This window comes from Accipiter gentilis, chromosome 9, assembly GCF_929443795.1.
Source record: "Accipiter gentilis chromosome 9, bAccGen1.1, whole genome shotgun sequence".
NCBI lineage: Eukaryota > Metazoa > Chordata > Aves > Accipitriformes > Accipitridae > Astur > Astur gentilis.
In genome coordinates, this window is record NC_064888.1 from 4,594,579 (window position 1) to 4,612,980 (window position 18,402).

At 46.9% G+C, this 18,402-nt stretch overlaps 1 long non-coding RNA gene across 1 annotated transcript in view; it reads right to left on the reverse strand.

Moving 5' to 3' along the window:
• The window catches only part of LOC126043130 (uncharacterized), a 38,013-nt gene extending 35,252 nt beyond the window's left edge, over positions 1-2,761 (reverse strand). Inside the window, exon 1 of the long non-coding RNA XR_007507346.1 lies at positions 2,624-2,761. This is a non-coding gene — a long non-coding RNA (uncharacterized LOC126043130). The remainder of the gene's footprint in view (positions 1-2,623) is intronic.
• Positions 2,762-18,402: the final 15,641 nt, after the last annotated feature.

Genomic DNA, 18,402 nt, shown 5'->3' on the forward strand with positions numbered 1-18,402 from the left:
ACCCACATATGCATCCCTGCTCTCATCTGTGCTTCTGCAGTATCCTTCACCTCCCTTTTTATTTTAACCCAGTAAGGGAAACCCCATTTTCTGTCTGGCTTCCTAACAGCAGCACCATAAAGCTTTTATTTGAAGCAGGGCTGATGCCCAAGCAAAGCCCACAGAGCAGAGAAATGCCTGCAGAGGGCTAAGAAGCTGTTGCACATCCTGAAGACAAAGTCCTGACCAAGGAGGTGGGGGGTGGTCCCTGTGTAGCCCATATCTGCATGCAGAAGAAGTCACAAACATGCCAGAGGGGCTGCTTTTTCTTAGTCCTGGCTCCTCCGTCCTTGGGGAGGAACATGAACATCTGGCACAGGACTTAAGTTCACAGACAGGTGTCTGCTGCCGAATCCCTTGCTAAATAAAATAAGCGGGTTTGGGGAGTGGGCTCACAGCACCGTTTGGAGCAAGCACCCTACAGCGAGCACAGCACCACGTTGCAGCAGGAGGACACGGCACGTCCTTCCTGACAGGTGTGCAGAGGCAAGGGGAGAAAGATGAAAGGGATGAGTCTGAACGGAGGAAAGGAGCGGAGAGACTGCACAAAGCCGAAGCTCTCCAGGAAAGTGGAGGGCAGCTGAAGATGCTTCAAAAGGGACTGTGCTTTCCATCTCCTAGCAACAGATGCCAGCAAAAAGCCAAGGGAGATGGGCAGAAGATAGTCTTGGTTGAGGAAATGGGGGCTTTGCCAAGCTCACCCTGATGGACCCCCATCCCTCCCTTCCTTGGGCTCCTTACGGACACCAACACCACTGTCCTTGCCCCGGCCAGGCTGGTTTTTGCCCCCAAAGGCCCAAATAAGAGGTTTGGGTGTTTTCAGCCCCACTCAGAGCACCTCTCGTGCTCTCTCCAGCTTAACTCAGGGCAATAGAGCCACAATTCGGGCCGTAGCCATGCACGGGCGACAAGCAGCTCGGTAGCTAAAAGGGGGACCCCAATACTACGCAGAGGATGGTGCTTAGCTGGGAGTGAGCTCTCTGCCCCTCAGGATCTTCTGCTGCTCAGTGTTTTGGGCTCCATCTGCTTCCCTGCAAGTGTATTCACCTATGAGCAGCAAACAGGGCAATATTTACAGACCCCAAAGCATCTGGCACCAATCCCTTTTAACCCATCAGTAAATGCCTGCAGGAGACCATATTCAGTGCTTTTAAAGACATTAGGGGGGGAAAAAACCCCTGCCTCTACAGGAAAAACCACCCTTCCTCCATTGCTGTATCAATTACAGAAGATGCATTAAAAGGTTTCAGTAATGATTTCTTGTCAATAACCTGGATCTTCAAGTCCCAGTGTCCTTATTCAAACTCTCCTGGGAGCAAGACGTCCCAGCAAAAAGGGACACAGCACAGATCCGACGGCAAAGGCAGAGGAAAGATAATAGAAAAGAGATATTGGGCAGAGAAAAAAAGATCAGAGACAGCAATCTGTATGAACACAGACAGATCACCAGTTTAAAGGAAAGTGATTCTTCACTCTACGCCTATACAAATGATTTCCTTCCCTCTGCGTCTCCCTCCTCCCCTCTGCCCTGATGATTTGAAGGCTTTGGGAGCTGCAGTAAGTGTGACTGTTTTTCCGTGAGAGTCAGCCAAAGATTTAAGTAGGCAGGAGGAAAGCACTCTCATTTTCCATCAGTGTTCAATAGTAAGACAGTTAAAAAAAAAAAAAAGGAAGACGACAAATCAGGGAAGAGTCCAAGCTGGGAATCATTAAAAGAAAACACAACCAAGAACATAAAAAACAGAGAGATGGAGTGGAAAAATACACTCAGGCAATCCTTCCAGCACTGAGCCACCCTCCAACACTTTTCAGGTATGTAAGGTCTTAACGCAGAGATTAATCTGCAAGCTGCCGAGGCAGAGATGGGCAAGCTGGCCTGGTCGGAGCCTTCTCCACACCAGGCGAGATCTTCTGATAATCCCCAGTAGAGAGCTAAGGAGGAAAGTTGGCCAACGCTTTTGCTCAGTCCTTGGGCGATAAAGAGGGGGAGCGGAGGGCTGCTGCCGGTAATGATAAGGCTGCTCTATGAATGCTGATTATCAGCCTGGCCCCGGCTTTCTAATCCAGATCTCTAAATCCCTAACCCTTTGCCTGACCCCATAAAGCCCTCGTACAGGGCCAGGGCTGTCTGAGGCAGGCGTTCGTGTTATGGGTGTTTTGTGACGCAGCCGGGCACGCTTGCTAGCCTAGTTTCCTAAGGAAACAGGGTACACACGGTCACAACATCCATCTGTCCATCCCTTCACTAATCATTTCCAAACCTGTCAGTCCATTTTAACTACATTGAAAAAGAACAGAAGAGAGCCACTCCAAAAAAAACCACCGGGTACCACAAATGTCATCCTCCGTGGTAAAAGCAGACAGGGGAGACGTTTTTCTGATTCAGAGAAATAGACAGCAACTGGGAATTTCTCCCTTGTTAAAATGCAAAGAAACCACACAGGAACTCCATGATGAGCCCAACCACAAGCAAAAAACCAGGGTTTTTAGTCTTGCACATCACGGGATGACTTATTTTCATTACATAAGGAAAATTCAATAGGGTGGAACAGAAGAAGCTATTCTTGATACAATCAAAACTCACCCCCAGACACGTGATGTTGCAGGAACACATTTTTTCCCATGCTCCAAAGACATTCCCAGCTCACAGGAACAGGAATATTGCAGGATGAGTGCTTGGCTGATTTTGTTGTTGTTTTTTTTTTTCTTTCCAAGACCTTCATCTTTCTTTGCCACCAAACACTGCCTGGAGCCCATCCAAAGCTTTCCAGGAGCACAGCATCTTGAACGTGCATGCCTTGCAGCTTTTCCATTCTTCTTGACGTTATAAAACTGTCTTGTAAAAGCAAAATTAAAGGCTTGAGTGCTGGCCACAAAGCCCTTACCGTGGACATGTTTTCTGTTGTATGCAACTCCAGGACAGAGGAAGGGGGGTGGAAGCGGGGAGAGAGCTTTATGCATTAAACTTCTTTATAAATCTATTGAAGGTATTTCATCACTTCCCGACATTCCTCTATAAAACCCACTCAGCTACGTTTACAAATTATAAAATTAGTTTTATGTGCAGGGTCCAGCTAATGGCACAGCTAAATCTAGACAGCAGGAAGATTAGATGCTTCTCCCTTCCTCATGGTGGAATTTATTTTGCAGCATCCCTGCACAGAGAGCAGCATCCATCCTGGGGTGGAAGCTTTCTCCCTTCCAAGCCAAAGCTTTCAAAGGTCAAAAGAGATTTGACCACTAACTGGAGAGTTCTGGAGAAGCCACGTCTGTGGGGACCAAATAGAGCTGGATGGCTAAGGGGAACATTTGTGATCCACAAATCCACCATTTCTGGTAAATTAGTGAATGCAAAACTGGAGAACTTAAATCCCGTGCAAGACAATTTACGCATATGGGATGGAGAAAAAGGGGTGAAATATTGAGAATTTTCAAGAAAAATGGACAGTTTTCATTACTTTTCTTATTTTTGTAAAACAGGTGTATGCCTCACTCTGTGCTTTGAGCAGAAGACTATGGTGGTGGTAACGAGCTAACTGTGTTTGAACATTACAAAGGTGCATTTTGTTATGCACCTAGGACATAAGATACCTGGCAGCTATATTGCATGTACTTGGTCCCCTGCCATGCTGTTCAGAGAAACATTGGGCAGCACCAACCTACTTCCCAGTGGTCTTCCATTCCTTGGCTACAGCCCAAGGCACTACCCAATACAGCTCTCTGGAAGAGTGCTAAAAGACCCATTACAGAGACAAGACCAGCATAAATATTAATTCAGCACAGCACAGCTGCCAGGAAGGGAGGGGGTGATACACTTCAGCCTTTTTGCACAGGGCCAGCATCTCTCCTGCCCAGCTCTGTGCTTCATCCCCACTCAGGTCCCCTCCCTGGCCCCAGTCCCTCTCCAAACTCCCCTGGCATTATACAGGGGTGCAGAAAGAGGCTTGATGTTGCTTACCTGGTCCATGGGGATGCTGCCTGCTACCCAAGGCAGCCCAGGCCTGTGAGAAGGGATCTTACGGCCGAGCAAGGTCACATCCCGATGTATTTGGCCACTTGCTGATCCTCACAGTGCTGGGGATCAACGTTGCAGGGGAGGAAGGAAAAAACCACAGCAGTTCCCCCAGTTAATGCTGGAGGAAGAAACAAAAGTTAATCAGCCTGGAGCACAGGGCAAATGAAGGGAACAAGCTTCTTCAAGGCACATTCTCAGCTTTAGTTCTTTGCTCACTTAAAAAAAAAAAAAAAATCCCTCTGTAGTGTATTAATCACCACAAGTGAGCCTCAGGAAGAGTTATCCATCGAGCTATGCAAGGGCTGTGAGGACACTGTGTTATAGCAGGATTATTTACTTTTATAACCTTTACAGAAACAAGAGATAACTACAACATTAGAAAAACTTGCTCACACACAACAGCAGCAACCACCCGATTCGTTCCTGCACCCTCCCATTTGTGCACATGTGCCGAAAGAGCCGATGCTCTGGTTGCCACCGAGAGAGCACTGCCACCATGCAGGGGTGGCTTTGGAGACAGCCAGATTTGGAAGGTGGCTTTTTAGTGAGTTTGCCTCTCAGAGGACCAGGGGGTACCTGTCTCCCATCCCACTGGGTACTGGCACTCAAGGGCTCAGGACCAGAGGCCACCCAGGGCTGCCCTGTGCCCCAGGGATGTGTGTGACATTGCGTGGTGGCACAAGACAAAGTGGCTTGTGCAGGAGGACCCTCAGAGCTTCCCCATTGCTTCCGTTGGGTTTTTCTCTCCAGCAGGCATCGGCCACCCGCAGAAAGCCTCCTAAGCAGCTCTCAGCCACGAGCTTTCCAATGGCTCAGGTCATTGCGGGCCAAGAGCGAGCCTGCAATAAACTGAGAGCCCTCCCCTAACAACCACCCCATCTGACCCGCAGCTCCAAGCATGATGCATCCTTTGAGCAAACAAATGAACAAGCTCTCTTCTGCACTGCCCTCCTCCTCTTCTCCCTGCCCTCTGATGCACGGCTGAAGTTAAGATCTGTGGGTGGTATTTATTTCCCTGGCCCCTGCCATTGGGACCGTGCCCAGAGGCCAAGTGCCCAGGGGCAACTATTGCACCTCTCTGCATTTTGGGTGAGGCATTGCAAATTTCCAGCCAATTCACCCGCAACCAACCATGCTGGCAGTGGCTTCACCCCCCCTAGTCTGCCAGGTGCAGTCTGGAACCTTTTCAAGAAATCACGACGTGGGGAAAACAAAACAGTTGCCTCCAGTCCCTGCTGCAATGAGCCAAACCTCAAAGCAAAAGTGCTCTTACATCCCCGATTTCCATTTGCCCCTGAACCTGTGTCTTGCACCCTCCAGAGCAGTCTCCCATTTCCGCAGAGCTCTGTGGGTGACATCCTGATCTACAGACGTATAAAGGAGTCTTTGTTTACAAGATAAGAGCCACAAAATGCAAATAAAAAGCCCCAAATAGCACAAGATCAAACAGGGTCTATATCTACCCTTTCAAAGGCATCCAGGCTGCAAAGCTCGCTATAAGCAATGGTTTTGTTTGGAACATTAAATATGATACTAAAAGCATCTTCCGTGCGAAAACAAAACGCGTGTGAGTTTGTTTATGCTGTAGCTTTAATCTCTCCAATAACAAGTCTTTAAAGCTTTTTTTAGGCTGAAAAAATAATACTGAGTAATGAATCGAGGTGTATTGGGTTTGTGTGGCAAGGTTTTGGTAGCAGGGGGGTTACTGGGGTGGCTTCTGTGAGAAGCTGCTGGAAGCTTCGCCCATGTCCGACAGAGCCAGTGCCAGCTGGCTCCGAGATGGACCTGCTGATGGCCAAGGCCGAGCCCATCAGCAACAGTGGTAGCCCCTCTGGGATAACATATTTGGGGGGGGGGGGGAAATGTGCAACAGCAACTGCAGCCGTAGAGAAGAGTGAGAAGATGTGAGAGAAACAACCCAGGTCAGTGAAGAAGGAGGGGGAGGAGATGCTCCAGCCTCCGGAGCAGAGATTCCCCTGCAGCCCGTGGGGAAGACCCTGGTGAGGCAGGCTGTCCCCCTGCAGCCCAGGGAGGTCCACGGGGGAGCAGATCTCCACCTGCAGCCCAGGGAGGACCCCATACCAGAGCAGGTGGGTGCCTGAAGGAGGCTGTGACCCCGTGGGAAGCCCACGCTGGAGCAGGCTCCTGGCAGGACCTGTGGACCCACGGAGAGAGGAGCCCACGCTGGAGCAGGTTTTCTGGCAGGACTTGTGACCCCGTGGGGGACCCACGCTGGAGCAGTTCGTGAGGAACTGCAGCCCGTGGGAAGGACCCATGTTGGAGAAGTTCATGGAGGACTGTCTCCCGTGGGAGGGACCCCACACTGGAGCAGGTAAGAGTGAGGAGTCCTCCCCCTGAGGAGGAAGGAGCGGCAGAGACAACTTGTGATAAACTGACTGCAATCCCCATTCCCCGTCCCCCTGCACTGCAGGGGGGGAGAGGAGGTAGAGAAAATTGGGAGTGAAGCTGTGCCCAGGAAGAAGGGAGGGGCGGGGGGAAGGTGTTTTTAAGATTAGGTTTTATTTCTCATTATCCTATCCTATCATATCCTCATTTGTCCACGTCGAATCTGTTTTGCCCGTGATGGTTAATTGAATGATCTCTCCCTGTCCTCATCTTGACCCATGAGCCTTTTGTTATATTTTCTTTCCCCCATCCAGCTGAGGAGGGGAGAGATAGAGCAGCTTTGCTGGGCACCTGCGTCCAGCCATCAACCCACCACACAAGGCCTTAAGTGGCTGATAAGCAGCAGGGAACCATTGCAGAGAGTGTACTCCTGATTTAAAGTCTTAAACATACTCCAAGAAACAAAATCCATCTACCCATCAATATGATGAAAAGACTGCAAAGTTCCCTTAAACTCACCCTGCCACCTCATGAATCTCCTGGTTGGGAAAGCAAGGAAAAATGCAGTCCTCTTTCACTTAAATCTTCAAACCAGCGACTTCCACACAAGCACGAGCCATTTTGCTGCTCCTGGGATATGCTAGCAGGAGCTATACCTGTGCAGTGAGCAGGGAGGAGGCGGCTTGAAAGCTTTTTCGCAGCAGGGGTGCAGCAAAGCCCAGGTCCCCAGTACCCGTCCTGCAGCTCAGGCCACACATCACCTCCCCTCCAGATGCTTTTCCTCCAGGACCCTCCATGGCATCCAGTTTTTTGGTGTCCCTTGCCATGCAAAAACAGGATCCAAGATGCCTCCAGGCTCTGCAACGCTGGCAGAAGCTATTTCAAGGCACTCCTCTTCTGTACCTTGGGACCGCTCAAATGTCCCTATCTTCCCTGTTTCTCCTGGCTTATACTGGTGGCTTATTCTCCATTTTCAGAGCAGCAAAAAAACTTCATGTCACGCTTCACAGGCACGTCCTGCACCCCAGTGGATGGTCACAGCATGGAGCATCTGTGTGGTACTCCAGCAGACCACAGATTTAAGTGGTCTCCATGAAGAAGCCTTTGAGCATTCCCGGTTCAGGGGGAGAGATGGCCTGACTCACCTGGAAGGAGAGAAGCCAAAGGGATTTAAGTACGTAGTCATCATTAGGCATGCTAGTAACGTTCTCCTGAATCGGAGCTCGGGCAACCAAATGAAAAAAGCAAATATTTGCTGGAATGAAAATGTCAAGCACTTGGTGGCTTTCCTTTTGCCTTGGGTTTTTTGTTCATGGTGGCTTCAACCAGTTAATAACCATATAATTAATGGATTTTTAAAAAATTTTTTTTTTTGGTCAGGGAGGTGGGGTCATTCTGAGGCAGCTCAAGACAAAAGTTTTCCTTATTTCTTCCTAAACAAAATTTAAAGCAAGGAAAAAATGGGGAAAAAAAGGTTCACTGGGGAAGCGCCAAACTTTTTTTTAAAGTTAGCATTAGCTTCATTTTGGCTCCAAACATCGCTTCAGAAAGTAGAAGTCAAAGCATCTCATTTCAAAAACGCACAAAGTGGTTTGATTTTTTCAAAATTGCTACTTTCTGTTGTAATTTTTTGTTGACTTCAACACAAATAATTTCAGCTGACCTAAAACCCTATTTTTCAACATATGCATTTATATAAGCTTAAAAAAAAAAAGAAAAAAGAAAGGAAGTCTAGTTCTTTAGCCTGTATTTGTGCAAAACCACTAATTTTTAGTTGTTGGCTTTCTGCTAGAGATAATCACACCAAACAAATGGCTGAATAAATGATTCTTCTCGCAGGTGTATCACAAGGGCTGATGGAAAGAACAAAAAAAAATAAGATGGTGTATCAGAAAATAATATAAAGCGTGTATAGATATAAACCACTAGAAATATTTATAGAAACAGAGCACCAGCATCAACACTTGAATGCTTGTGCTACCAATTCCCTTTTTGCACTTAGGTTTCGCATCTCATGGCATTGCATACGTAGTCCCTGTAATCCAAAAGCGTCAAATTAAAGGAGCCTAATTTTATCTGGAAGAGCTTGGAGCGACCTCAAGAACAAGTGCTCTTTGCTTGGAGCCGGTGTTTGAATTTCTTTCTCGCCAAGAGGAGCATTAGTCCCCTGGGTAACCCAGCTCGAAGGCCTGGGGGACGGCTGCTTTATTTCCTCATTAAATAATTCTGACTCGTGAACACATCAGAAAACTTGCATTGTGGCCTTTGACAGTTTACCTCCATAAAGGCAAAGTTTGTCGAAGAAATCATTTTCTGCAAATCATTCACACAGCATTAGTCATGTTTGTTCCTTCCTCCCAGCCTCACAGAGACAGCTCCAGTAATTTGTATTATTTTCATTGCCTTCCCCTGTACCCTCATCTATCTTGACCGAGTGAACTTGCAACTTTATCTCATCTTCCTACAGCAGCAGATCAAGACAGAACTGCTTGTCCTGGCCAAGAGGAATGGGTTTAAATAAAATTTTCATCTTTTTCTCTTGCAGACAAGCTAAATGCCCCTAATATCCCTGTCCAGGCTAGCTCTTGGCCTTCAGAGGAGTCTGACCAACAAGGAATAATGGGCATAAGGACATGATTGGAAGGTCAAACCTTATTGATTATATTTACCTCCATTGCTTTTATCTGTATAACTCTGGCCTCTCCCTCCCTTCTGATTTTTTTTTAAACCAGCCAAACTACCTGTGGGCATCTTTCATGCCCACACGTCTCTAAGCCACATGCAAAGCAGAGCACTGAGAAAAGATGAATATGATAAAGATGCTCTTAAATGTAATCTTGAAGTTGCTTAACCTTGCACACAGCTGGGCCCGTGAGCACATACTGTCTTGGGTTACATCCCGAGGTGACAAACCAGTTTTTGAGGAACTTTTCCATGCAAGAGAGAAACATCTTAAACACCTGATATTCCTCCCCGCCCCCGCCCCAAACCCTGGCATATTCCTAGAAGATCTATACATTTCTATCTGGCTGCTTAGTAGGGAAATGCTCTTTCTGAGCCATCTCCACTGTATATTTTCTTCTGACATAAATATGAATTAAGGTTATGGCCCACTATGATCTTCCCAGGAAAAAGTGTAGATTACATCAATGTGACCCATTAAAACAATCTGAAATACCCACTGATGGGTCATTATTGCTAGTTACTTTCCTTCCTGATGTAGAATTTCTTCAATATATTGGAGGAAAAAAAAGTCTCCAGGAAGGCATTGCCTGTGCACCGCATTAATAAAAAGCGACAACACAAGGGATGGGATTGACAAGTTGGAAGAGGAGTCTCCATTTACCCAACCCTGCTGGATGAATCAAAATACCCCTTCTGAAGGGCATGTAGGCTAAAGGGAAATCTTTAATTAGCAAAATTCAGAAGGAGCAAGGACATCCCTATCCCATGCAGCAACAGACCATGCTGTGTGAAATATGAGAAGACATGGATAAAATATTATGCCTGCCTGAAAATGCTCAGGAACCCAAGAGACCCAAGGACTAACCCATCTCCTGTTGCGTGTAGTAAATATAGCAGCCGGCATAGCACTGTATCTGGGACCAGTGGGTAATTGCTTATGGGATCGCCTACAGCGGCTGTATGGGGTGATACAGGTCAGAGAATACGTGGCTGCGGAAAGGACTGGTGCTCCCACGCCCCAGCAGCAAAGGGACCTCCCAGACACAAGCGGCCAGTGGCTCATACATGACTCATATGTGATATTAAATGTCACTACCTAATTAGCTAGTAGGTTTGTGGCTGCTTTTTCTAATAACTTTGCCCCACCGCAAGGCAAGAAATGGCACGTTGAGTTGCAAGTTGGATTTAGGTGCAGAAAAGGGGGTGGAGGGCTCCCCAAGGCATCGCCACTCACTCCTTCTCCATCCCCTGCGTGGAAAGCAGTGACAGAAGGTGGCTGCAAGGCTCTTCCAGCTCAGGGGAGATGGGACTTCATGAGCCCTAAAAAAAAAGCCTTTATTTTATGCTTTGCCTCTGCAACCTGAATCCAAGTTTATAAACATTTTGCTGTGAGTCAAGACTAGAGGGATTTTTTTTTTCTTTGCACCTATATGATTCAATTTAAAAAAAAACAAAAAACAAACAACACCTGTCTGGAGAAGGAGTAGCTTGTACTATGGAAAGAAAAACTGCTCAAACCCAAGGCTGAGAGAAGAGAACACATACGCTTACCGGCTTTCCTCCCTTACAGACAGCACAGTGCCAAAGACACACATCCAAGAGACAATTCCTGGCAGTCGGCCCTGAGCTATGCCGGCTCACCATCCTACGAGCGGTCACGCCGAAGGCTGATTTCAGCTAACCTCCAGTTCATGCCACTGTGTGCCCAGGAGCCCTCGGTGCCCAGCACAGCTACAGAAACCAATGCAGCGAAGAAGGGAAGGAGCTGCAAGCTTGCTACCGGGTCCTGTCGCAGTGCAAAGTCCCGAGGCACCGCTGGGGTTCAACAAACCTTTAAGGGCCAAGCAGAGCTGGGTGCTGAGCACAGGGGATCAAAGGCACCCTGCACCCCTCCCACAGCCCCTCCATCTCCTCTGCCTTCAAATGGGGAGAGCAAAATAGCAAACAGCATTTGCCAGCACAGCACGGGAAGCTTCTGTTCACAGCCTAGCACATCATCTTGCCCATTGCAGTTGGTTTATGGTCCCCTACGCTCCAAGGATCCACAGACCTCCCAGAGGCACCCCCCCTTTTCCAGGCATCCCTGCATCCATAGGGTTAGGAGTGAGAGACGCTGCCAGAGCCTTTTTCCAGTTGCTATGGGGCCTGTGCTACCCAAACCCTTTCCCTAACAGGATGGCCCTTGCACACCAAAACCTGCCCCAAAGGGCCAAGAGGCTCCTGTGAGTACCTCTCACACTACGTATATAACAGAGGGTCCCTGGGGAAGAGTGCCCTGAATCATTTAGAGGAGGCCAGGCAACCCGCGGGCTGCAGCTGCAAGGTGAGACACAGCACATCTTCCATTCTGTTAATTCATAGTATTGACAAAACATAAAATATTAACACCAGAGAATACAGAGTTCTCTTTAAAGAGATTGATTCGCAAAGGTTGGGAGTGGGTCCTCTGCCATGCAGAACAAGTCAAGCAAAAACTCTTCAGCATCAGGCAGAGGGGTTTGTGCCAGGGAGCAAGGATTGCCTTCTCTCTCTTCACCCTATGGAATCAGGGGCTTTGCACGGTGCCCGCCCTGAAGCTTCACAGGCTCCCAGAACATCTTGGATTGGGTTGTCATCTCCTCCCAGCAGCCCAAGGCAGGTGTCCTGGGCAGGCCAATCTGCCAACACCTCCCTTAAAATGACACCCTACGCTGTCACACTCCTTCTCCCCACCAGCACCCACCGGGAAACAAGGGACACCTGCCTGGGGGGAAAGAGTGTAGGGAGCCAAGAGCAAATTGAAGCCTACCTTTTTTTCCCCAAAGATTTCCAGTTGTGTCAGCTTCTTTATTTGCTCCAACTTCCTTCCAATTTTCTGTATTCTTCATGCTCCTAATTAATGATTCAGATCATTAATGTTTCTGGAGCAGAATTCTCTTCCCATCTATAAAGTGGCCGTGCCAATTCTTAGCCCTAATTTTAAACAACATACTTTGTTTAAGCTTTCTGCAGAGAAAACAGCTTGAGACCAAAGACTTTTCTGTCTCTTCACAAGACAATTACTGAGAATGTTATCAGCAAATCTTAACGCACCTTCATCTGCGAGGAGAATTTCTCCCAACACAGCTACACAGTCCACCCACCTATAGATGCGCACAGGACTACAATCAATACATGTTAATTAAGCTGTAGCCCACTCCAATTAAAATTATAGGATCTGAAGGACAGACATTTATTTTTGTCAGTAAATTAATTTAAGCATTCATTAATTTTAACTTTAATTTTTAAATTATATATCACTTTAATGATAAATAATTCCTCTCATTACAGGGGAAACATATGGAAGAGAAAGATAAAATGGGAGAGACTTGGACCTAGTGAGGAATATGTTCTCCGGCACTTCCTTCCCTTTCAGCACATCAGCAACCCCATTTATGTCTGCAAACTGGGCTCTTTTGAAAATTTGGCTGGTGAGTGCAGTGCTGAAATAAGAACAGAGATTCTTTGAGTATCTCACCTCCTTCTCTGCTGGGAACATGAAAGCTCGGCTGTGAAATCTCAGTGTTTTAGAATAGCTGAAACTTTGTACACGCTACCAAAATAAACACTTTTCTACGGAAATAAAAATATTACCATGTTAACAGTTTTTTTTAATTTATATAGAAAAGGGCAGGTTGTTTTACAGCTTAACCCTTTCTGCACGTAGCCCAGGCAGAGAGCACTATTTTTAAAATGAGGTTTGTGCAGTGTCCTGCACTCAGAGTTAAACGTTCCCTGGCTTGCGTATGGCAGCGAAATACGCAGCAGACCAGCAATATTTTGGGCCTTCTTTTCCCAGCAGATGCCGCGTGGCAAATGATCTGGGCTGGTCCAAAGAAGGGGTTTAACCCTCAACATCTTCATATCCCAAGGGACTGCCCAGCAGCTCAGCTATCAGCGTCTCTCACATCTGCGCCACGAATTTTCTCCGCTCCACCTCAGTGCAAAACTCAACAAACAACCCGAAGTCTTTTCCTTCTGTACGAAGCAGAACGCAAGAGCGTCTGGCATCCTAAAACGCTCTCTCTGAGATCACAAGCCCTTCACCCCGCCAAGCACATCCGCACAGCGCTTCCCCTAGCCGGGATGCTGTATAAATAGCAGCGCTGCATACCGAGACTCCTCCACGCAGATGAGATGTACCGTACCCTGCCTGGGACTTGTCAAATGCCAAAAATCAAAATAGATTAACTGAATAAATTATTCAATGGAGAGTGCCAGTAATCCTCAAGCACTGTGTTGGACTGGTAAGAATCGATCAGCTTCACAGCCGATGGTGGCAAACAAATAGCAAAACAAAAACGTTCAGCAAACAGACTATCTGACCAAAAAAAGAGCTAGAAAAGCACCAGGTCTCAACCTCCGGGGAGCTTTAGACCTGCATTGCAATCATGGTCTCTTCTTACCATATTTCTTCCCTTGAAACAACTACTTAGACCTCTTCCCAGCATGGTTCTGCAGCTATCACGGCAAACCATTGCTGCTGCGTTTTTAGGACACCACATCTCCTACAACTCCTGGGAGACAGGCAGAGAGAATCCCTCTCTGAGCCCCGTTGCAGAGGGCTCAGCGCAAGCACGACACACAGGCACCGTTCAGACAGACGCCTCTCTGCTGCCTTTTATCCACGACAGTAGCACCAAGACAGGCACCAGTGAGCAGCACAGCCCGGCCAGGACCTCCAGAGATAACTCAGGGCTCCTAAAAGCCAGACAAGTCACGACTACTTGCACACACATTAAGCGGAGCAGAGCATCCCAGCCCTCTCAGAGCCAAAATTCACTTTTTCCAGCTCCTCTGCCTCTTGACATCTCCTGTCTCGCACTGTGTCACCTTCCCACAGTGCCAAAATTAACTGTATTCCCTTCTCAAGATCCATACCCTTCCATCCCCCTGGAGAACCATCCCTAGCAGCGTGGCTTTGCTGAAGCCAAAGGGATTCCTCCTGCAAAGAGGAGCCCTGCTGCCTGCATTTCCACATATCAGTATAAAAGCAAGCAGGAGATAACCCAATGCTTTGAGCAGGTGGAGAGGCAGACCAGCAGCTTGGAAAACCTCTTTAGCAGGAACATGCAGGACCTAAGTAACGAAGAAGGTTCAGTCGAAAGGGGAATGGGGCAGTGAAAGAGAAACTATGCAAAATATTACTTTACTAGTATTTTTCTGTTTACTTAACTACTGCGGATATTTGAGCATTAAAAAAAAAAGGCATTTCTCCCCATTTATCTATTACCTCTTCTTCTACTCAGCTGTGCTGCTGAATGCCCATATTTATGACATCAGTGCATGTTGCTATAGAGATAATTAATTAATGCAACATAATAAAGTCAGCAATTCTACTACCTTGCAGGTTAACACAGGACTGGAAGTAGAGTGGGGAGGATAGAAAACCTTACTTCTAAAAAGCATTATTTTTAACGATCCTCCAAGCACTGAAAGAGAGACTTGGGCCTGAAAATCATTTCCACAGTACATGAAATGTGCTACATTTGGTATAATCACTGTCATTAGGAGCCCAGAGAAGAATTAGAAAAACAGCAATAAAGATGAGTGAAGGTTCAGCCGAACAATTGCGAGTGGAGGAAAGAGTTCCCTCAGCGCCCAGCAAAACTCTTCCTCTCAACCTGGCAAAAACGCACCAGCTCACAAGGTATTTGGCCAAAGATGCTACAAGCTGTGATGTATCTAATCCCAAACGCACAGGGCCTTTCTCCAAGAGCCCTCCAATGCTGCCCACCCCAAAAATCATCTTTCCAGGGGTGTCTGTCTTCTATGGAAGGGAAGCTGAAGGCAGGTTAAGAGCAGCTCCTCCTCGTGGGACCTTCTGAGCAAGCCCGTGATGAGAGGGGGGTTGAGACAACCTCTTTGCACCCCGGAAGGCTCAATGTCACGCTCAGCCACGAGCCACTGGCCTTCCCAGCTCTCATCAAAGCAAGATTTTCCTGCCTGTCACAGGTGGGCCACAGGAGGAGGCAGGAGGTGAGACCAGAGTCTTTCACCTCTCTCATACATAGCTGCCTCCTGACAGTCAGGTTGACATTTACAGCTGACAAGGACATCAGTGACTTGTCAACATGTCCAAACAAGACGACTCTTTGATGAGAGCTGTAACTCCACCCAGGAGCTAGCCTTCCTACCAAGAATTAGGCCAAAAAAAAAAAAAAAAAGATGCTGTGGAGCATTCAAGTAGGTGCCACACTTGCGGTTTGGTTTAACTCCACCCTTTTGTTAATTTAGAAAATTAAAATCAATCCCCTTTTCCAGCAAGGTCTTATTTTATTATTTGTCCTGCACTAATTAGAATCTTTTTATATACTTTTCAGTTCAGGGTCTCTGCCTTCTGAGGTTAGAGAGAAGAAAGCAGGACAGATGAAATTAGGTCACTTAACCCTCAGGACACCGCCATTCCTCAGCAAAGGTTGCTCTGCATGCAATGAAGCAAAGGGGAAAATGCTTTAAGAGAAAGTCACATGCAGAATAGATGAGCAAAAGACTGTGTTTTGGGACAAAAGTGACATCATCAAGCAACATTTGCCTTCCATAACCATGAAGGCTTTGTCATGTTGTGATATTTTCATGGCGAGCTTCACTGTCATGCCATAACTGAAGACACCTACACTTCTCAGAGAACTGCCCAGTGAAAAAATAACGAACCGAATTATTAAAAAATTAAAAAAGATCACATAGCAGAAAAATCAGAAGGCCAGAATACAGTTGCCCAACTTCTAAGCCACCTTCACAATACATTATTTCAATAAAAGCACAGAAAAGTGTGCAGCTTTTATGTCGCATTCATGTGCAACACAGTTGAGGAAAATTAAAACAAAAAAATACCCAAGTATTAAATGCATTACAATCTGTTTGGAGACTTCAGCATCAGCTACCAATTCTTTACAGGCTCAGCTACTTTCAATAGGATAAATCGCACGGAGTCACTAAAATCCAGAGCTTATTGCATACCATCTGTGGGCATAGTTTCTCTATTCCCAAGTCATAGCCGTTTTCCTGGCAGGCTGCTGCTTTGACCTGTCGCAAGACTTCTTTGCGTCTGTCTGCAACACACTCCCCAAGGAGATGGGTCCATCTTAAGGGGTCAGTTTAGCTGCAGAAAGAGAGCGACAGAAGTCTGTTAGACAATTTTCATGAGACAATTTGAATGGCAATATCCAAGCCACCAAAATATTTGCTTGATCCGCACAAAAAAACAGAGCAAAACCCACTCTTGCAACGACCAGCTGCTGCTGCATAGGTTTATAACTGGAATAAAGAACACACTTTCCCTAAACCCAGACAACAACCCAACCCAGATAGCAGAGGCAAAAAATCATCTATGGTGAGAGTAACAATGGGCAATTTAGCTTGATTATATCCTTGCAGATCTTCCTATTTATAACGGTTTGCATTATTTTGAATGCAAACTGTTTTTTTTTCCTGTGCATCAGCTCTCGCAAGCAAAAGTTGTCATTAGCTCCTGATTAAAAGAGGCTTTAAATAAAGAGTGGAAACAAGCCCAAACAATGAAGTGCTGCTGCATCCCAGTCCTGTTGTATCAGACTGACTGCTGCAAATGTCAGTTTTATTTACTGTTTGGAGTCCACTAAGCTTCTCTCTTGTAGGAGAGTTAAAACTGGGAATACTGGGCCAGATGGGAGAAAAGAACAACAGAGGAGAAGAGAAGAGGTAAATAAATAAGCAACCATGGGGCCCACGTGTCCAGGTGGGTCCTGGTAGTTCATACTAGCAACATACATGCAAGTTTGCCCACAGACACAGCAAACATTAAATAAGCTTCACTAGTGAGAGCCTGACCTTTTCCATCCTCCCCCCAGCAGAAATCAAGCTCCGACAGGGACCAAAAAGAGGGTTAGAAATAGCAAAGATAATAAAGTCAGTCATCAGAAGCACAAAAGACTGAAGGAAAAAGACAGGCAGGTGAAAGGACAACCTCAGGAAAACCTGAAATATTGCAAGTCATCCTCTATTGCCAAAATACCATGAGATATAATCTATCCCACTTAAATAGTGGCAGCAGAATATGTGACCAGCTGAGGCTAGGAGCTCCATTTCGATGCTGAGAGAAGGACCCTGCTCTGCTTTGTACATTAAATGGCTCATTTTGGCACACATTTGCCGTGTATTTTTTAGTGGAACAGAACTCCCCTTTAGCAAGGTGCAGGCGGACACCAAACAAGATTACTTTGAATTTTCCAGTCCCGATGACATCTGGACCACAGGAAACAGCGCTGATTATTTCAAGTTGCAGGTTCTTAACCCCAGTGACGGCCGAGCCACAGCCTTTAGGGGATGTCTGCACTGCCCGGCCACCAATTCCTCTGGTTAATGGAGAACCCCAGCCAAAGCCAAGCTGGTCGACCACATCGGCACAGGGCACTGCCTGGGTTATTTAGCCCCTGCTTAATCAGCCAGGATGAGCACCACTGGGAGGCAACGTAGCAGGAACTGAGCATGGGATGACACTCTGCTCAACGGATGCACCAGTTTGGTTAGTTCAGTCTCCAGCAGGTACCAGTTTTGTAGAAGCATCTCTTAGTCAAGATGACGGGAAAGGGAATAGAGAGGAGGGGAGCCTCCAGCCCTGTCTCTCTCCTGACCGTACGTATGGCACACTGCCTTTGCCAGACAGGCTAAGGACTTGCTGGTGAGCAAAAACACTGCTCAGAGAAGCTCACAACAGCTGTCTCAAACCCCACAGCCGAGCCCACACTAACGCACCGCTCCAGATTGCCTACCCATCCCAAACAGCACAGGTACTCAACCCTTGTCCAGCCCTCGAGAGCGAGAAAAGCTAACTTCAATAAATGCAAAGCAATTCCATTCGATTCCACCTTTTAAACGCAACACTTAATTAACTCTACTGGGGCTTCTTTCGCTCTAACTGCTTGTGTTTCCATGCCACCAAGGTTAGGAAAACACTTTCTCCCTTTCCACAGAGGGGCCCTGGCTTTCCCTCCCTGTTTCGTGCTGGCATTACATTAACTAGAGTCTGGGCCCTCAGGCACACAGAGCCCAGCCCCAAACAGAAAGAGCTTCTCCTTCAGAAACCTGTGACTAGCTGGTCATTTTTTTTACTTCTCTGGCTGACCCTTGCTTGGACTCCAACCCAGTACCCTGGCAGGGCTCTGGTACTCGAGTAGAAGAGGAGAAACCAAGCTGTCACCGCACTAGATCCAACATTTAGAGTCAGTAATGCTAAATTCTCCAAAAACAAAGAAAAAAAAAAAGCAAAGGTGGGGGTGGAGAGAGAACAATCAAAACCAGATGTTTCCAAGCAGCTGGCA